Source organism: Aythya ferina (assembly GCF_964211825.1).
Source record: "Aythya ferina genome assembly, chromosome: 2".
NCBI lineage: Eukaryota > Metazoa > Chordata > Aves > Anseriformes > Anatidae > Aythya > Aythya ferina.
The window spans coordinates 157,391,368-157,413,418 of record NC_140297.1 but is presented as its reverse complement, the minus strand read 5'-3'; positions in this window follow the sequence as shown (position 1 = coordinate 157,413,418).

The following is a 22,051-nucleotide window of genomic DNA, read 5'->3' as shown; positions in this document are numbered from 1 at the left end:
AAAATAACAAGCTGGATTTCCCTTCCCTGCCAGCTCATCGGTATTGAGTACTGACAGCATTTTGCATGTGATGGAGAGCAACGCTCTTATCCTGGAGTTTATAAATAAAATACGTGTACCTGCATCACTGTTTGCCATGACTCACCTCTGTAAGATCATATGGGGAAAATCAGTGCACTGCTTTCACCTCTACCAGGCAAACAACGCTGTCTGCAGATGAACAACAGCAGGCCTTGACATTCAGGACCTGAGCTGACGTCTTCTTTGTTTCACCTTCTGTGCAGAAAAAGCAGGTACATACAATAGCACCACAGGATTTATTTTTAACCAGCTTATTTACCTTGCTCCATCTGTTCAAAGCAAGCAAACACCACGAACAAGACAGGCAAGAGGCTGGGCCAGATGTACAGAGGTGGCTACCCCTGTTCTATTTCATGCAGCTCTTGGTCTTCAGATTGAATAGGTGAGGACTTCCTCCTTTCCATCTCTGTGCAAACAGTAACTCGTAAACATACCCATGGAAAAGTAGGTAAGAAGCAACAATTTCAAAACTAAGAGGGCACAAAATGTGTTAGTTCTTGGGCGGGGGGGAAGTATTCTTAATTTGGGCTGCCATGAGTATGGCAGCTGAAGCTTAAAAGCTGGGTTGGTAGTAAATGAAAACTTCAAAGGGAAACTTGAGTGTAAAACCTAGCCCCGTCCCTCTATTAAAACCCCAGGTGACTTCTCTTAATCTTTGCACAAATTAGGAGTGTACTTCTTTCTTTCTGTCTTTCTTTGGAATGTAAGCACATCCTAAATGGAGGCAAGGAATTTCCAAAGCAGCTACTGATTTTGATTATGTTTCTATATGTTTCTGTGCTGTCTTTCAAACTGCAGCTTGTTCAGTATGAACTGGAGGTGTATGGCCATCACGGCCTCTTGGCAACCAAAGATATCTCGGAGGAAGCTTGCGGGTACATTACTTACCCTTTTTCTGAAAAACAGAAGTTAGATAAAATGATGGTGAAGTGTGGGCTTCCCTTCCCCAGTGCTGCTTATAACAGAAAGAAAAGCTCTACTTATTTGTTCCGTGCCAGCAGGTGTAGTAACTGAAATCAAAGTCCTCTCTTCTCCAAAGGGCATACTTGGAGTAAACTGTTTCCTACAACCGAGAACAGGATTTCCCCTACCACAAACTACTCCTTTTATCTTCCTTCTCATAAGCAGTATCTTCTAGCTGAGAAAACCCCAGCTCCTTTTGTGCATGGCCATTTAACTCTTGCTAAGCCTAGTTCCATATTTGCTGGAACAAATGAATATTTGATTTTAATTGTGACTTAACAATTCTGTTTGGGTTTTGCAGAGACTCAGAAAATTTGGACTGGCTGAAACACCCCAAGAGCCACAGAGTGAGTTCATGTCTGAGCCAGCCCAAAACTAGAGCCCAGGACTTGTTAAATTAGTTCCCTGTAATGGCTACACAGATCTAACCAACAGCCTCTCTTCAAGAAAAGGAAACATTTCCCATCTCATAAACTTCCTTTTTGGTGTAGGGAGATCAGACTTCTAATTGTCCCAAAGAGGAAGAATGCTGTTCTTCTATGGGGTTCCCGCTCTGAAGGTCACGAGGAGATGGCAGGAGTTCTTTCAATTGGTAATGACAGAAAATATTCGTTCAAATACATTCAGCACGTCAAGTGGCATTTTAAAAATCCTTTGAGAGTGAGATGGACACAGCTGCAGGCAACTGCCTTTGTCTAGGCAGGAATAGGGCACGGAGGGGTCACATTTGCTCCAGACTGAATTATCTTGCACAAATCACGCTAGAAAAAAAATCTTTCTAAAGGCTTCTTGAAAAGATCAGTTTTGACAACCTAAAATTCATCTCTTAAGATTGGACTCTTATATCTTGTGAGTTTAACAAAATAGACTCTTAAATCTGTTAAGTTTTAAAAAATATGCATCTTTGCAGCTATTCAGAAGGATTCAAGACTAGGGGATCTGTGTTTCAGGAAAGATCTCTTAGCTGCTGTTATGTGTCATGAATAACTGTGACTCCATACAAAGTCTTTTTTCACAAAGGTCCTCCCAGTTGTATCTCCACTGCAGACAGCAAACCAAAAATATTCAGGGTCAGTGGGCTACATCAGGAATTTACTCCAAGGAGCTTTGTAGGATTAAATGTTGGGATCTTCTAAAAGTTTATTTATTTTCCATATAATGTTTTTTAAATCAAGTATAATGTGTTACTGGGATGTGTTTAAGAGAAGTGCTGGTTTTAGGTATGACACTTCCTTCATCAGAATTACATCACTTGTGCTAATTTCTCTGACAGCAGCATGTTGACTCTAAGTCATGCAATTTACACTACATCTTTTATCCCAACACACAGGTAAGTAGCTCTCTCACCCTAAGTTTCACTTCCTGAAGTAAACATACACACACTAACGCTGAAGTCAGAGCAACCACAACCAGCATTTTAGCCACTGCAAATGAAATTAGAGCCCAATTTGATATGGCAGAGTCTGCAATTGCTAGAAAATCCCTTTGGCAATTTTCATGCTAATAACTTCCTCTGCTCATACCAGAAGGTTATGGCCTAGCAGCTTCCAATTTCTTCACTCGTCGCCTGTCTAAAATCACACTACCTTTCTCTAAAATGACTCTAAGACTTTTCCCTGGAATGACTAACTTAACAATATTCCACTCTTCAGTGGTATTTAAATACTCTTAGACATGCTCATGAATTAACCTCCATAACCTCCATTATGAATTCATGGGCATCGTACTTACTACACAAATTAGTTGCTGTTAGATGTTCAAACAATCAATTTCATGCTTTCTCTCATGCTCTGGGCTTACAAAAATATTTACAGAGCTTTCTCATTAGCTTTTCTCAAATCCTTTTTTTTTTTTTTTTCCACAATACAGAAGCCTCATGAACAGCTTACATCCTGTGATCAGTAGTGATCAGTAGTGCTGCTCTCAGACTGTATCCATCTGTTGTTTCTTGTCATACACCTCAAAAGCAATTTGGAGCAGGATTACCTCTTCATTTCTTTTTTTTTTTTTTTTTTTTTTTAAATTAACAGTAGCTGGTAAATGGGGAGGTGGATAGGAAGAGGCTAAATGCATTGCCTGAAATATCCAGTGATGGCTAGGAGTTAGGGCACTATCCATCTTGCTGCCTTTGCATCCTTTTTCTCACAGTTGCCATCCTTCTCGTTCTAGAGGAAGCCCAAGAGTTCTAGAAAGGATGAAAAATCAAATCTAAAAAGGAAGAAAGATTACGGTGGGTAATTCTGGGGAAAGGGAAGAGTTCCTCATCCAGTTTACCAAGCGTCAAAACTCCAACAAAGCTCATACAAAACATGCCATGGCTGCTTTTAACCACTAGGAGACGTATTCAGACCACCTCCCGCTTATAAGAGTCATGGCAAATTCTAGCTTTTAGGTCAAGAGAACGGTAAATATCTCCTACCAGCCAGGGCTGCAGTCATCGACACCTCATCCATGATTGCGTTTGGGATTGCCAAGCTCCCAACACTCTCAGGAACACTCGATATTTCCCAGACTAAGCCAAAAAAAAGCTCCATGTCAACCCAAACTCTTGAGGAGTGCCTACATCCAGCCCAGATTTCCTCATGGTCCCACTCTTCTAAGTGTGGTCACATCACTGGACAGCCAGTATTGACAGAGCTGGAGGGAAGAGAAGTGGTTCCACCCCAATCCCATACAAAAAAAACTTAGGAAATATGAAAAAAATAAATAAAATACACAAAGAGAGTGTTGTAGGCCTTTCTGATTCTGGAGGGCTTTGTAGCTAGAGCCCCAACTTCTCAGAAAGTCACTTCAGCCAAAGAGTCCATTGTAATTAAAGACTCATCCTATTTTCATGAAGACTCATTAAGATTCATCCTATTTTCATAAAGACTCATCCTCTGGACTCCACAAGGGCCTGGAAAGGAGGCAAACATTCCTCGACTAGGACTGTTAATTGCTCTGGGCTAATACACTCTTTTTGCCTGCAACTGCCAGGGAATCTGAGGATGTTGTTGGGTGTTTGATTATTTTAAATATTAATTCTTGCAAAATCTCTAAATAGGTCTTTGGGGGATTTTGCACTCCCATGATATTCATCACTTCCAGGCTCGGAGATCACAGATGTCTTTAGGAAAGTACACCAGGTCAGCTGTAGAAAAAGCAAAATTTCTTTATCCACTGCCAGCTTTACCAAACAGGTTCAAAATGTGAAGGAAAGGACAAGCAACCAAACAAAACAGAGACCTTTGCAACTTCTACTTCATCAGCTTTTCCTCAGTTAAATTCTGTCCAGTGTAAGCAGTTTGCACACAGAGAAGTTTGCAAGAAAAATCCACGGGCTTGTTACAAACTCCAAAGCTCAAAAAATTATTTAGAAAACAGACCTTTTTTGCACACTCATGATGTGTCATCAAGGCTGGACGTCTTCTCCTAAGCCTTTTGTATAACCCTGAGCAAATCACGTCGCCTGCCAGCCACACAATTCTCGGTAAAACGAGAAGTTTTCCCTCATCTGTGGGGTACCACTTCCTAACATATGCAAAGTACTTTGAGAGCCTCTGATTAAAGGTGTAAATCTAGATGTTTCATTAAGTAGTACATGAAAAATCTCAGAGATCAGGCTTCAGTTGCAGCATATGGTGCTGACACACTGACAGCCTTTTCTAAAAGGAAGCAGTGTCATGGCTGTGGACTGTTTTTTCCTTTTCCTTTTCCCTTTCCCTTTTTTTTTTTTTTTTTTTTCAAGCTAGCTACAAGCAAACATCTTTCAACACACCAGAATTTGTACAAGTGATGTTTGAGTATCAGTGAACCATGGATTGCTCGAGATTTGTGCCCCAACTCAGTGCCTTCTGCACACAAAGAAGTGAAAGCACCCAGGGAAGCTTTTCCCACAGTAGCAATATCCACAAGGTGTCCACCCATTCTCATTTGAGTCACAAATTTACAGCCTTTGCTTTTGGTAAGGATGCTTACAGGTGCTTTTTTTACCCATTCACCTGTTTTCACAAAGCTGGCAGGAACTTAATTCTGCTCAAAATTTTGCCCTTTTGTCACATTTGACTGAAAAGAGGTTTAAACATTATTAGGAAGAGAAGGAAGAGTTGGGAGAAATCCATCTGATGCCATGATCCTACAAAGCCTTTGTAAGCACCGGTGAGAAAGCGTGTGATTAAACTCCAGCCAGTATTGGAGAGAGATGGGAAGACACAGCTCTCACTGGACAGAATGAAAGTGCTCTGGCAGTCCAAGAGAGCAACTTTCTGTGAAAGTTTCTTTCCAAACAGCACAGAACATCTAAATGTGACCTTTTTCCTCTTGAATCCAGCACTGACTGTTGTTTTTTTTGCTTAAGTTGCATACATCATCGCTGAATGCAGGAAGCACCTAGGTCTTTATCTGCTCTCCAGTACAAAAAGCAAGGGTAGATGGGCAAATTTGCTTTTTATTTCCCAGTTTAGAGAAAATAAATTCTGTCGGAAGGGCACAGAGAAGAGCTGACAGCTTTCTGAAGAAAAGAAAACCTCTGGCTCCATTCCCAGGAGATAAACATTGTCGTGCCACACACATCTGCACCTTCTTCTGCTTTTCAAGGAGCTGCTGCCGCAGAACCAGCTCTCCTGGACCTGGCCTCCCTTCTCCTCAGGGTTAATGCCTGCAGCCAAATGCACACTGGTTTGTGCTCAGCTGCAGGGACACTGGAGCCCCAGTGATGTGCAAACAACACCTGGCCTTGTAGGCAGCAAGTCACACGCCGAACATTGAGCACAAGCCATGTGCAAGCTCATCTCTGGCCCTTGTCTAAATCCCATCTTATTTAAGACATCTGACAACAGCCCACAGCTCTCCTACCCAGGCTTGGCAGAGCCTGCCCCCTATAGCTAGTAGCCATGGGGAGCAGGTGGCCCAGATTGCTCTCCCTACCTCCCCGTGCCCTATTAACCCATCTGTCACAGGCACCAGAAGGTATCCTCACCCTACACACCAAGGTGGGCTGCCCAGCTGAGGCTGTGGCTGCTCGGGGGTTCCTCCGACCCCTTCCCGGCTCACTGAGCAGAGCTGACAACACCGGGATCAGCCGAAGCAGAGGAGCAAGGAGCTGAGCAGCAATTCGGCACAGCTCAGCAACATCCCAGCCCACCAAACTCTGACCCTGGGCTCTCCTAAAGACCCACACCCTTGAGAATAGATGGGACTGAGTGCATTTTTCCACGCTGTACGTAACATTATTCCTTGTCTGAGATTCAGGGGGAAGCCACTGCATGTTGCATGCCCTGCTGCCATAAATTCCCACTGGGATGTGGCTCTGAAACGCCCTGTGCTTGCAGCCAAGGTGCCGTTTGTGCCCGCAGAGCAAGCAGCACAGCCCCCAGGATCTCCTCCAAATCCTCCAAGGAGCACAGGCTGCTCAGCACCAGGCTGTCCGAGTGCCATCCCCTCACTTGCCAGGCTCTGAAATGCTATTTCAGTCAGTCCTTCCCAATTTAAACATCCTGGCTAGAGGCTGCAGCACTTCAGATGCATTTTTTAACTTTAAAAAAGAAAAAAAAAGGCACACCTGACAGCACAAATTAGTCACAGCCATGGAAAACCTGAGAAAATGCATTAAAATCAGAGCAGAGCCTTGGCTCCCAAGACAGAGTTTTCATTAGCTGCAAAGGACAGATAACATTTTTTGGCTGTTGCCTATTTCCATTTCGAGAGCCGGATATTCCCTTCAACCAGGAGCACCTGAGTGCTTCATACCCCAGTTTTTTCAGTGCACTAATCCTTTCTCTCCTTGAAAACCCAACTCAGATCCATACCTACCTCTAATGGGGGGAAGTTTCCACCATCTGAGCTATGTTCAGACCCCTGAGGTTGCTCTTGAGCTTTAAGGGCACTGATCGCAGCAAAGGATGTGTCCAGCTGGGATGCAGAAGGGTCTGGCCACAAGCAGGATTTTTGTAGGACCCCTGGTTCCTGATCCGGCTCCAGCACCCTGCCAAGGAAGGATTTCTCCACGCCTCCCTGGGTTGTGCTCAGTAATTAGACTGATTCCAGATGTTGCCCAGCCAGGGACTCCGCAGGGGGAAAAGAGGTGGTTCATTGTTTGTTTTTTCTTTTTTCAAAAAAAAAAAAAAAAAAAAAAAAAAAGTAGAAGCTTGTTTTCTGACAGCTGGACTTCATTCGAACAGCCTGGTGGAAAATTGCATTGGTTTTTAAGACACGCTTGCTCACAAAGAAATCTTGTATGAACTATAAAAGAACGGGAAAAGGGAAAAGGGAAAAGGGAAAGGGAAAGGGAAAGGGAAAGGGAAAGGGAAAGGGAAAGGGAAAGGGAAAGGGAAAGGGAAAGGGAAAGGGAAATAAACTCTTTTTATAAAAATGGCCAAGATTTTTTATAAAACTCCTTCAAATGGCCATCCTAGTAAAGGAGAGAAAGGACAGGCACAGCTCACGTTGTCTGAAGGGGATCCACCCATCATTGTCCAACACGGGCATGCTACGAGAGATGGGCGCAGGTGGGGAGGAAAGGGGGAGGTGAGCTCCTGCTGGATTCAGGGCACCTGGTGTATGGTGTTATAATAAAAACAGGGTTAATTTGCTAGGAAGAAACAATTTAGAGAATAGAGAGATGAAATCTGGGCCACCTGTCCAGCTGAGTCCCACCTGAGCTATTACAGAGGGGGGCGAGTTTTCCTCTCCGGGTTCCTTCCCTCCTGCCTCCCCCTCATAGAGGAGCCTGAAATCCCAGCCCCGTGAGCGAAAGCCGGGAGCCTACCGGCAGAGGAAATGCTTTGAAAATGAGATCTCCCGCTCCTGTGCAGCGGAACAGGCTATTTTAGGACCAGCTTGCGTTGGAGGTACGGGATGGGATGTGATTACTGCAGCTGCTAAAGGAAACACTGCTGTGCCCACAGCATCCCGGGTGCATTTAGCAACACTGCTTAGAAAAGTACAGCCCCGAGCAGCTCCCCAGCCTTTTACAAGCCATCAGAGAATCAAACGTGCTCTGGAAGCACCTAGAGCACATCACAGCCCTGCTGCTGAAATCTCCAATTCTTCCCTTTTCTCCTAGGTGATGTGCAGAGCTTGCTACCTCCGGATTTATGGCCCTTCAGCAGAATTCGAGCAGGACACTGCCGTCTCTATTCTCGCCGAGATTTACAGCTGGTTCCGCCTAGAAACGGGCCCCTTTTTTTTTTAATTGAGTGATCTGTCTGGGCAGGAAATATTTTATTTCGTGTCGTGCGTTTCAAGGTCTCTGGCTGTGTCACTGCCACTTTATTTAGCTGCCCTGTCGTAGCAGCCTCGTGTACTATCTGTGGCAACCTTCATGGCTCACACCTTCATCTTTCCTTTTATGCATCTCCATGATTCTTCCCAAGCTGCCTGAGAGCTAAGCATGGCCTTAAATTAGGACTTAGCTATGTGGGAGGCTTTTCCAGGGATTTGGGGGTAATTCCTCTCCCTGGAAAGGCTTCCTGCAGGATCTGTGTCCGTGGGATGGAGTTACAGCTGTCATAGCTCACCGTGCCATTGTGCCACCGTAAATTAGTACAAGCACCAGCTCAGGAAAAGTCCTTGGCCATAACTGGAGAAAATTCAGTGTGTGCCCGCATCCAGCAATCAAATATGTAGGAGGCTTTATAAGGGATGGGATGGGATGGGATGGGATGGGATGGGATGGGATGGGATGGGATGGGATGGGATGGGATGGGATGGGATGGGATGGGATGGGATGGGATGGGATGGGATGGGATGGGAGGGGGGGGCTCTTTAATGCAGTTGCACAATATATGTGGTTGCTGACATTGGAAAAGTATCTTCAGGGCTTGTTCCTCTGTGTCAAAAATAAATAGCAAGGCTGGGCAGTTCAGGGACAAGCGGCGTTCTTACAGCGATGAACAAAAGAAAAACTAAAAGAAGGATCGGAGCCATTTATCTGGGAAGGACAAAATGCAATATATCAAATAATAAACAGCCTAGGACGTGTGGATTGAGCGCCCGTTTTCCTTTCCATACAGTAAAAGAGCAAAATGACATTGAAAAAGATGAGAAAATCATAATTTTACAGCAGAGGCACCTGCTCAGCGTAACTACAAACCACGGGGCTCTGGAATTTGCTTAAAACCCCAAAGAGAGAAAACTTGGTAGAGGAACAGGAACATATATAGATACCATAGGAGGGAGATAAACACTTCAGTACCCATTATATATAGGGGATTCATTTATACCATCAGGGAAAAGAGAGCTCAGGGTCGTTTGCACCCTATACAGATGTCTCCATCACTAAACCCCCTCCGAAGCAAGCTGCCCCACCAAATGGCCATACAGCCACCCCTGTAGTGACGACTGTTCTCCTAAGGGATGCCACCAGCACTGAAGGCAAAGGAGCTGCCACTGACTTCCCAAAATCTATCACATCTGCTTTTTGTGCTAGTTCTTGGCGCAGCGGCGCACACTGGAGCTCCAGTTCAGCGAGGGAAAAATATGATGTCTGAAAGAGCTGCGATGCGGTGAACTTTCCTGGTTGCCCTGGAAACCCTGGGATGCTGAAGGCTCGGGGCAGCTTTGTCCTAGGGGTTTGCGTGGCACCAGGAGCCTCAGCCACAGCAGCACTCACCGAGACGCCGACACGAGCATCGATCGCAGCCCGCAGCTGCAGGGCAGGTCAGCTTGCTCCTTCCTGGGATTAATATCAGGTCACATCCATCCTGATCCTTGTGAGATGAGTTTCGAGATGAGTTTCCTTCGAACGCACATCTGTGCCGTGCGGCAGCTGCTCCTGGCTTTGGGATGCTCGTTGCCCCAGGTGGGCGCAGTCCCGGTGTCTTGTTTGCCTTGACGAAGCGGCAGAGGGAGCTCAGGCAGTTCAAACATCCCTGGAAGAAATCTAGCAGGGATTTGGGACTCCTGGCTGCACTATCACACGTTGCTACCAGCACACAGCTGTTCTCCAGTCACACAGCACGACAGAGCCAGCCCGACAATTCTTAGCTCTATTACCATTTTTTTTACCAATATTCTCAGCTGCGTGGCCTCAGTGCCAGGTAATGCTGAGAAACTGCAAATTTTACAGTTTTCAGTAGGATTTACACGCGCTCAGTGCCCCTCGGACCAGGACCCTGCTTTGTTCTGCTCTGTAAGGCGCTATTTTGTGGCCAAGTCTCACCCTCAATGCCAAGGTTTTACAAAACTCAAATCAAAATGTTATTTTGCAAGCAGGATCTAAATCCCCAGATTACGACACGTTTTAGGAATTGATGGGAGTGTCCTACAGATCACAACAGGTTCCAACAGTGACCAGTGCCCACCTGATTTAGGGAAAAAAGACACGATTTCCTCCCTTTACATTCAGTCTTTTACATACATGGGAGTAAGCGTCTACGGGTGAGAAATCCTGAAAATAGCAACTGTGCTGCAGGTTTATTATCACGGCGTTATTTCTCCTACTAGGTGGAAATAACTCGGCCCTAATGCTGAATCAATTCACAGAATAAACCCTGTGCATAGCTGCTGAGGGAATCAATATGAGACAGTAAACTGAAAACACTCTGCAGATAGTCAGAAAAAAAAAAAAAAAAAAAAAAGAAAAGAAAAGAAAAATAGCTTGCAGCTGTCCTGGTCTGATATCCAGGAAAAGTCTGGGCCTAAAAGTGAGTTGGTTGCCCAGGTCCCACCTAGGTTAACAAATTCATCGAGAAGCAAATGAGGGGAGACTGTGGGAAAAGGGACAAAGGAAAGACATTAAAGAGGAAAGGTGATGCAGGTAAGATGAGAGGTCGCAGGTAAGCAGCAGTGTGGATAGGTGAGGGGAGAAGAGTCAAAAGAGGAAACCATTCACAGTGGGAGAGTAGGAAAATGAAGTGGGATGGGGTTAAGGGCAGCGAGTAGAGTAGAGGGAAAGCTCAGCCTCCTTCTTTCTGCTCCAAGGTGGGAGCACCAGCAGGGAGACCCCATAAAGGTTGGAAAATGATCTCAGCTAGCTCTGATCTTTGCAGTGATAGCAAAAAGATTGAGGGGCAGCATGACCAAAGGAGAAGGACAGAAGGAACACGGCTGCACAAAAAGGGGGCACTGTGCAAAGCAAGGGGCAGGGAAAGACGAGGGGTGGAGAAGACAAGTGAGCACTGAGGATCGATGTGCCGTGCACATCAGGTTGCCATTGAGCTGCTTCCTTGATGCACACTCACCAATCCTGCAGCTGGGCTGGGGGGGGGGAAATAAATAAATAACATAAAGTGGAGATGGATGAGCAATAGGGTTAATAAATAAATAAAATAGATTGGATGAGCAATAGGGTTAAGAGATTTATATTTGACAATACAGTGAAAATACAATATTTGCCTGTTGCTTCTTCCCCTGTTGCCATATTTCAAGCATCTCCAAGATTTTTTTTCCCAGATCTCATCCAATTTCTCTACAGATGCAGCTTCATGCTGCAGTTTCTGCTGCATGGTCCAAGAGTGGTCCCTTAAGGTTGCTCTCGCTGCATGTTTGTGCTCCTGTTCATCCTTGTGCAGGTCCAGAGCTTTACTCTGGGGCTTCCAGTCTTATATATAGTTTTTTGGGAGGCTTCATCTTTACCCACTGAAACTATAAGATCTGAAATAAAGCTAATAAACTGGGAAGTGAGTCCTTCTTCTCCCACTGCTGCTCAGTATATTCATGCAAGAGATACACCAAGCATCCCTACACATCTGCCATCCTGTCCGTGGCCGGGTGCTTTTAGAGCCTTTTATCTCCACGATCTGCTCTTCGTTTTTTCTCTCATCTGCTGGATGGAGGTAATGAAGATTTAAGTACGACGTGCAAACCCATCTGTCCTGGCAGAGCAGCTGGAGCTGTGTAGAGCTGAGGATCTTTGTGAGCAGCTCCATGGGTGGTTCCGCCTGGGACCAAATGGATTCCATATGCGAGGTCATCTGTCATGCAGAAGGCAGCGTCCTTCTCTCTGAGAAATCCTTTTCCCCTCCTGAAATACAGTGAACACATTGTCACTTAACCCAGCATGCTGTTTTGCCATGAAGGTGTTAGTATGGAGCAATTCTTTGGTAATTTCTAAAAGTACAATGGCTTTATATATATATATATATACACATACATATTTTGTCTGTAGACAGCTAGTGATGCCATTTTATTCGTTTTATTCTTGCTGTATTCTCTTCATTCAGGTGATGCCAGTGCCCGGATACCTTTGAGGAACCTCATTTTGGGTGAGATGAGTAGTCTGCAATGAAGATACTCCACACCTGAGCTTTTAATTGTAGGCTCAGACCATTACCCAAGGAGCAACAAGTTTCCACTCTGCAAATCTGGTGGTTTCTCCACCCCATTTCTCATCTATGCCTATAGCTGGGGGCTAATCATCTGGATTTTTCTTACCATCCAGTTTTCCAGTTCTGATTTTTACTGCTCTGTAGCAACAAATGTTCAGATTCTGAATATTTTCCAAAGCTACCCAATTATTAGTATATATAATTAACACCCGAATCCTTAATCCATAAGCCTGGTTTAGGCTGGATCCAGTCCTACTGCACTTACAAAATAAAACCTCAATGTGAACATCACATCTTTAAAAAGCACAAAGCAATCCTAGCTCCCAGTCCTACCCTGTACTCGTACAGTACAGAAAGCAAGAAGCACTACTACAAGGTGTAGCTGCTTGCCATAACTGTAGTACAACCTACTCCTCACAAACTCTACAGGTTTATTAGCGCCTAATTAATTACCGAGACATGTGTCTAAGCTCAAATACTCAGGAAAAGTGATTAATATTACTCAGAGCTACCAGCGTGTGGGTCATTGTCTGTAAGTTTGTAATCAGGTGGTGGCAGTGCAATGAGATGCACGTTTCCTGTAGCTGACAATGGATTATTCACATAGGATGTGCGGCGTAATCGAGCGAAGGCTGGGGGAGCAAACACACCTTCTGGAACCCACCCAGCTTGAGTCACACACTTTGGAAAAGATAAAGTTGCATAATTCAGGGATATTTGTATGCATTTGCACTACAAACATTAGGATCGTGCTCTGATGAAAATACAGCCCGGTAGGAACAGTCTTGGTTCTTACCCGGATCTAGTTAAATAAATGAGAAGTGCAGCTCGGTTTTGGGGTGGTTTCAGTTACGAAGCTATTTCAAGAAACCCATGAGGATTTCTCTAAACCGTGCAGCTGCGATGTGTGCAGGCAAACAGGATGCTGTTCTATCACCAAAGGAATAACAAACAATTCCAAAAGAGGGGGTAATTTGGTTAAATATAGCACTTGAAATAATATGCTGAGAATTCGTGGGTTTTGTGATAATTCTACCTTTTTTTTTTTTTTTGCAGTGGATAATAGCAAAATCCTTACACGGGGAACGACTGCAAATGGTGTTCCTGCAAGAGAAGAAAAGTTGGAGATAACAACTGAAGAACAGCGAGGCAAGCTCTAGGAAATAAGGTATAGAAAAAAGCAACTGAATGCCTGAGGTCATTGCTTTGTCTACATCCGAGGCCAGACCCTTGAGGTCTCACATGCACAGCGAGGCTGAAAAAAAATGTGCAATATTTTCTATCCTCTGTGAATGTATTTCAGGTTCTGTTGACCATCCGAGCATGAGCTCATGCCCTGATTTAGGGCAGCCCAAGGACCAGGCTCTGCCGTCTGTTGGCACCCTTCCCCAAAAAGGACACCTAAGGAAGAGGGTGAGAATTGGACAGGGGTGTGAGGTACGTGATTCAAAGTTTTCTGAAGCCACACAAGCTTTCGGTTCCCACCGCACGCCGTGGCAGGAAGTCCCAAAGTTTAACCACAGGTGTGAAGAGTCACTTCCTTCTGGTTGCTTTGAGCTCGTCCTCTCCTAGCTGAACTTCCTTACTCTTTTCTTGGAGAAAAACAATGAAAAATGAAGCTCTCAGCACCTTCTCCATGATATTCGTGATGCTGTAGATTTCTCCTGGGCATCTCTCGGATTGAAGAGGTGGACCAGGTTAGTTTTTCCGTATATTAAACAGCTGCATTCTGCTATCCTTGTTATTCTCTGAATCCTTTTAGCTCTTTAATTTCCCTTTTAAATAATTTTAGCTCTTCTCTTTCCCTTTTAAATGGGAGGACCAGAGGTGCACAGAGCTTTCAAGCTCAAAGGAATCCATAGGTTTATGCAGTTGCATAACGACATTTTTTATCCCTTTCCAGCCACTTCCTAACATTTAATTTGCTTTAATGACCACTGCTAAATATTTAGCAGGCATTTTTCACAGAACTAGCTAGCACAATCCCAGGTTCTCCCTCTTGGCTGGCAGTGGCTAGCTCAGGGCCACCACTCCACATGTGAGTTGAGGGCTGCTTTCCCCTCGTGCATCCTCTCATTGCTGTGTCACTGGGAGCCATCAAGTCCTTCTGCAGCTCTTCACAGCCTGTCCTCACCCTTGGCGCTGGGATTAGTGTGTCCTGAGCACTTGGTCACTTCACTCTTCGCTCCTTTCCAGCCCGTGGTATCAGTGGACACCACTGTTCATCAGCACGTACCATGAGACCCGACCATGGGCTCCCCCTCTCTGTTTTCTAGGTTTTAATCCTGGTTTTATTCATTCAGGGCCCTTCCCTTTTATGCCTGGACATTCCTTAAAAGCCTTTGATGAGAGATGCTGTCCGCAGCCGTTAGGAAATAAAAGCTGGTTATATCAACAGGATATCCTTTATCCAGAGGCTTGTTGACACCTTCAGAGGACTCCAGTGGGCCCACATGGCAGGACTTCCCTTTATAAACGCCAGGTTGACTCGACCACAGCACATCACATTTACCCGTTTGTCCACTAATTTGTTTTTTTAATGCTAGCTCCTATAAAGCAGCAGCACGGCACCAATCTGCAGGCAGCTTCCTACGCCGCTGAAAGACCTGAGACCTGGACCGTAAAATCACAGAATATCCCGAGCTGGAAGGACCCACAAGGAGCATCGAGTCCAAATCCTGGGTCCCAAAAGGACCACCCAAAAAATCAGACCACGTCCAAGACTTGGATAAAAGCGCTCTCGCTGGATCTGTTTTCCAGACTGTGTCTTTCAGGTACGAGAAGATCAGGAGCTGGGATATTTTCCCCAGATTTTCCTCCTAGTGTTTGCTGTTGGTTTGGGTCAGACCCACAGCATCATTTCCCCGTGACGGGATTTTTCTACCTACCACAAAACGTTACAAGCAAAGTTCCCTGCCCCAGCCAGTCCTCTTGGCAAGACGAGCACCGGTCTCCCTTCGGTTACATCTCCGAGGGGCAGGAAATTCCTCTTTCTCGCCATATCCCCCCAAAATCCTGGGGGTGGGAGCCCTGCCAAACGAGGGGAGGAAGAACCAGACAAGTTGCTGCCAGCTTTGTCAGTCCCCGAGGGAAAGAGGTTCTTTAGTGCGTGCTGCAGTGATCCTGTGCGGTGAATCAGGAACATGTTTATAGCCCCCAGGCAGCCCAACCTTCCCCTCCCGTCTGAGAGGAAAATTCAGACAGGGGAGAATCCGGCTTCTTCGCATAATCCAGAGTGAATTATTTCTTGATCCTTTAAATGATTATTTTTGTGGTTTTGGGGTGCAGATTAATTAATTATTATTTTTTCTCAGCAGTGGTTGCATGGCAAAGCACAGGGCTGCCTGCATCACCTGGACAGTTGCAGCCAGTCTCTTACCACTTGTCCTTCTGGGTTGGGGGACAGGTTCTTTATGTTTTAGAAAATCCAGAAATCAAAATAAATGACAGGAAAAAAAAATAAAAACTAAAAAAGAGCAGCTGCTAAACAGCTCAAGAAGGGCCTTGTGGCCATTTCCTCCAAAATAAACCATGAAAAGTAAACAAGCATTCTTGCCTCTCATGAGGAGAACATTTCACCCTTTCTAGCTCTCCGTGGCTTTGGGATGAAGCAAAGCATCAGCACCTTTGAGCCTTGCATGGGCTGCAGACGTCTTTTTGGAGCCCCGAGCCACCCCAAGGAACATCTCGCTTTGACTCTCCTCATCAAACCCCATTCCCAGACATTGCCCTGGGCTCATAGCACGGAGCTGACCTCTCCAGGAGGCTGGGGAGGGTTTTGCAGACACCAGTAAGAACCAGTTGTCCCACCACAGTGACTCAGGGTGCTGCTGGCAGGAGCGAGGCTGTGCGTGGAGCGCGCCGCCGTCAGGGTGAGTAACCAGGTGAGCACAAGCACGACACCAAGCACGTACATGCTCGGCGTGATACGTAGGGTTGTGCAACCCCATGTGCCTCCAGTAGACGAGCTGAGGGGTCTACATTTCGTATTCCCAGTGTCTTGAGTGTGAGCTGTGTTGTTCATGGGCAAGAGCCTCCAGCTCTGCACCGATGCATGCTCCTGCCTCTCTCCCAGCAGCCCTGGGATGCTCTGAGATTACCAAATCTAGAAGGATCTGGTTTAGTTTAGAGGGATCCCAAAATGACCCACTGCAAGGGATCCGTAGGCTGGCAGATCTCAGGATTGACTTTTTTCTATTCCCTTAGGAAGGGCAGAGGTAGACCATCTGAATCACCAGGACTTGGGACACGTCATTCCCATTAACTTCAGCGAGGAGTTTCCATATCCTCTAGGAAGTTTTGAACACAAAGCTTTGACATGCTCCAACCCCTTCCCACTACAAGTTGTAACCATAAGGGGAAAATAAGGGATTGAGGAAAATCTTAAACAAAAACTTAAGCCTTACAAATTCAGAAGACCAAGATCCACCTATAACTTTTGAGTAAATGGAAAATGCATTAAATTCACACAGACCACAGTCTACAATACAAGTATAGGCACAGAATACCTGCCACAAAATTGCCATGATCTGGAATATAAATTGTCAGAAAAACTATGATGTCTTCAAGGAAAACCACGATACAAAATCCCCTTTTGCTAATTCTCTGTCTCCAAAGAAGTGGGAGCAATGTAAAGTCCTTATGGGTATCAGTCCTCTGGGTCTTATTCTCAAGTGAAGGCCCCAGAGTTGTTATAATGTGCAATTTATGACTGTAAAGTGTAAATTGCACATTATTCATTGCATTGAGAGAAATTGGTGACTTGCCCATTTGGTCCAGAAGACGATGCTCAGGAAAGGATGACTTACTCCAGAATGTCCAAAAATAACTTTTCAATAGGTAAAATCCAAGGTAGCTATGAGAATGAACTTGATAAATTAAGAGAATATCAGATGGATTTGGTTTCCCATTTTAGACTTTTCTATTTCTGTGTTACTCAGTTTATGCCGGACCCACACAAAGCGTGCATTTTATGCACGGATGTATTGACAGCAAAGGAGAAAGGAGAGTATGAAATATAGCTGCTGTGCTGATCTCCTGCACTCAGGCTGCTCTTTTCTTCCGGATATCTATGGAGATAAATTCCAGCTTGCAGAGCAGCCTCTCTTTGCAGTGCAAGCTGCCTTTGTTCACTCACTTATGGAAATCTACCCTGAAATTAGTGATGTTCTCCTATAGAAAACCTCAAAGTTTGGTCTCAAAACCCCAGCTTTTGTCCGGCTGTGGGGACAGCTGCACATCTAGGGGAGAAATATAGAGTTGAAAACAAGCAGACAGAGCAGGGAACAGACAGAAAATCCTGAACCTACCTACATCCCCGTATCATCAAATTGTGTTTCATCAAATTCATTGTGGATCGTGAATCATCAACCTGTGTTTCACCCCAGTTAAACTGGGTTTGCTGTAGGAAAATCCAGATTATGCTGAGCTCCACAGACTCATCCTGCAAACCTTGTACGTGATGGTGGGTACCTGAACTGAGATCTTTGCCTCCGTTTGCTTCCAGCTCATGTTTGCTCCTTTCTGCCTTTTGCTCGCTTCACAGGGAGGAATGTTTGTATAAACACAAATGTGAAGGAAATGCCTGGGGAGTAGCTGCCTGCTATGGAAATGAGCCTGGAGGTCATCTGTGAATATCCGCAACGGAGACCTGGTTCTGGATGAACTTCTCCAGCCAGAGGAGATAAACCCAGTGTGTGATTCATGTGTCCAGTCAAAACTGACAGCACACCTCAGCATAAGCCATCTACTGTGTGCTGCTAATGTATCATTGATAAGCCATGGCTTACTGGGGGAAAAATGGTGTGAGAAATATGAAATACATGCAATAAAAGTAATAACCTGATCGCTCCTGAAAAAGAAAAGAGATTGCATTTGTTGAGCAAATCCCAATCCACCACTTCTCACGCTGGTACCGAAGCTGTCACAGGATGCACAGCTCCAGAGGGTTGTGGGTGACTGATTTTACTGCAGAGAGGAGCCAGCCTACCTTTAACCACTGCCAAGAAGGAAGTCCGGCTCCCTGCTGCCGTCCCTGACCCCAGCGTGCATCCTGCAGCTTCCCTTTCACCACGCTGCTCCGTCCCTGACCCACTCTGTGCCAGGCCAGGAGCTGAAGCAGCAGCACGGAGCCCTCCAGTTCCTGGAGAAGTTTTCTTGCTGGTGTAGTTCCCAGCACCAGTATGCAGCAGGATCAGCACAAGGGACTCGATCAGAGAATCACAGCATCATTACAGTTGGAAAAGACCTCCAAGATCATCTAATGGAAGTGTGCAGGCTGCTGAGCCTGGCCACCCTTTCCAACAGCAGCTACCCACTAAAAATATAATCAAAATCTCTTTCTCGGCCTCCTAATCCCACCTTGCCATGAAAAGAACAACATTAGATGCCAGAGCAAAAGCAAAAGGCTGTAAGGGGAAGAAGCATGCAGTCTTGACTGACCGTGAGAATTAATTTCTGCCATAAAATACGGCACAAAATCTGAAAAGTCTGAGAACCATCCCAAAGCCTCGTCCTCCCGCAGTGAATTTTAAAAGTATTAGTTATGGTTTAACATCACCTGAAAGTACGTGAATGCCTTGCAGGCCAGACTGACGGGCAGGCTGCAGCCCTGAGGGAGCTGCCAGCTAATTAATTAACGCTAGGCAGCATGAGGCCTGATGAAAGAAAACTGGAAGGGCACAGAGTAAAGCTCCTCACTGCAACAAGCATGGGGCTAAGTGACGGGCACAAGGCTTTGCTGGGCAGGAAGGAGGGAGAGCCTCCAGTATCTGGCTGTGAAGGAACCAGGGGAGTATGCGGCCAAAGTTTTAAGGTTTCATCGGAGTTTTTCATATTGATTCGCCCCATGGAGGTCAGTGGGGAAAGTGCCTTTGATAGGGAGGGATCTGAAGGAAAAAGGGGTGCAGTGCTCTCCCGCACGGCCTTGCACCATCAGGCATTGTGCCAAGCCAGAGTCTTGGCGAGGTGATAGAGGGCACTGCTGGCAGAGCAGCACTACCTCATCGTACCTATAACATACACCAAACATCCTCTATATGCTGCCTCTCCTCCCCAGCCTGCAGGATCAATGGTGTTATTTCTGCTCCAGGCAGTGCAGCAGGGGACTGCTTGATGCGGTTATGTTTTTACAGTGAAGTCACCCCACAAAAAACAAGGCTCACTGCCTTGTTTTGAATTGACACTGAAATTCCTTTCAACCCCCTAACCCATGCTTGAAGAGAAACTATTCAGGCTTCTCCTGTCTTCTGTTCGGGTTATTATTAGAAATAATGCATTGCTTCACACTGGTGTTTCTCGGCTCTTACAGCATTCCCAAGGTTTTGATAGTCACCCAGGCTATGTTCATGCATTTAGGCTCTTAAATAAGCTGTTATATACTGACATCCTCTAAACTGAACCCAGAAGTGCTTACTGGACTGAAAAAGACATCACCAGATGGCTCCAATATCAGCCGAGAAGGATTTCTGTTCTTCAACAGGCGCTAAATGTGGCTGAAAAATCAGCAGGCTGCAAAGCGTCTGCATAGTCAAATCACCTCCGAGAGGCTTTGTAATTGCTGCAGTTCTGCAGCGCTGAAAAAATGAGGGTAATAAGCTCCATGTATTACACTTTAACTGTAGCTAGACTCCATATATAGCAGCAATAAGAAACACAGGCTGGTGGTTTAAAAGCAGTACCTGGGGACTCAGCACTTTGCGCAGTGGAAAAGGAGCTGCCGAGCTACCTTGGCTCACCGTCGTCCTAGCCACAAACTTCTACATTTCCAGAAGTGTCCAGAGACAGGAGATCACCGATTCGAGACAGTGTGAAAGGGCCCAGTACTCACAAGTCAAGTCTTGTGCACATCTAAAATTAAATGAGTTTCTCATAGTGATTTTAGGGTGAGAATCTAGCAAGTGACATTTTTCAACATGCAGATCAAAAATAGTTGCTGTATTAAAGTAGCTAGCGTCAAGGCTACAGTTTTCTTTGATACTAAAGCTTCACTAATAATTAAGGTATTTAATTTCATCGTGCGTTGCCTTGCTTTCGTCTCTAAATAGTCTCGTTTTCTGTCTCTGCGCACATGAATTGAGCTGAGGGGTTTCCTAACAGCTGACCACACGCTACCTACAGAAAAGTCTTGAGCATGTTTCCACAAATATCTCTGTGTCTCAAGTTCTTTTCAACAAGGTCTAGAAAAGACAGGACTTTCTGCTATCTTTTGTCTTTATGTTGCACTGACAGATGAGTCACTGGGCTGGGTTTTCGGCTGGGTTTTACTTTGAAAGGGTACTTTCCCTTCCTAGCCACCATGCCAGTCTGAGCAATCCCAACCTCTTTTCATGCTTCCCACTCAGTTGTGTGTGTTTCCATGGGCTTCCCAGTACATCTTGACCAAACATGATGTCTTTTTTTTTTTTTTTTCTTAAAGCCATTTCAACCTTTGTTCAGTCTAAAATAATAATAATAATAAGTCTGAATCTTGGTTTCAAATTCTTTTTGCAAGTCAACCAGCTACATCATTACCTGGAAATCCTGTGCAAAGTGTAACGTCCTCATTTACCATCAGGCTCGGATCACAGAAAGTGCAGCTCCACGAGCTCTCACTCCATAGTTATAGGCATGTTCCAGGCCCTAAACAACTTAGTTTTGTGTCAGAGCAAAGACTCAGAAAGCCTTCAGCAAAGCTGGTCCCACCATGGGACTGAAAGCCCAGCAAGAAGTCCTTTTGCAGCCCCTGGGGAGAGCGGGGCTCTTTGTAGATACAGCATGACACCATGGAGGCCTTCTGTCAGCCTGGCTTTTGAAGCCTTCTGGGCCTCAGCACCGTGGGGAAATGCCCAGTATTCACCAAAAACACCTTTATCTGGCTTGTCCCCCTCTGTGCCCTCTCTGGTCAAGGTTCCGTTTAACAGAATCAGAATGCTTTGGGTTGGAAGGGACCTTAAAGCCATCTATAAAGCTAGGGACATTCAGAAGAATTTTGAAGACGTTTCAGGTCAGACAATGTCAGTAGGATATGATTCATCTCACCTCACTTTAGGAGTCTAGAAAATGCAAGGGTGGGATTCAGTTGCTTTAGACTCGCTATCTAGTGCCATATGGGATGTTCTGTGTTACAACAAGGCCACCACACAGGGCTGACAGACGTGACACCGAACATATAGGAGAACTGCACGTTCTGCAGTGGCAGCCAGAGTTGCTCTTTTCACCTTTGTTAAGGTGACCAAAAGTCACCCAAGAAGTCTACATCTGAGCTAATGGTCTGGGTAGCCATTATGGTGAGAAGAGGCCTAACCATCTGCATCAACTTCAAGGTGCTATTCCTACCAAACGCAGGCGTCTCCTTCAGGAGAAGATAAATTGCTCACTGGGTTCATCTGACAACTCAGTGTCTTGTTCTAATGAAGTTGACTGAACTGGTTTGCAAATTACTGGGCCCGGTGTAGGACATTTTGAGGCCTTTGCTCCTTGGGTGTCAGTGGAGAGGCTCGCCTTGGCCTTTTCTGAGTGCTGGAGGCTGTAATTTGGCTGCTGCCATCCCAGTTGCCCTCCAGAAACTATCATGTGAGCCACAGCAGGTCAGGGTTCCTTCTCACAACCTCGTCAATGGACTTCAACAAAACCTTTGGAGAAAGAGCCTATGGTGCAAGAACCACCTCTGGCCTATACCAGTCAAGGTTTGGCAGTGGTGCTCTCTCCTGTTTTCACCTTAGCACATTGCTTTACATATTGATTGTCTCACCTGCACCCTGTAGGACACCATGGGATCTCCC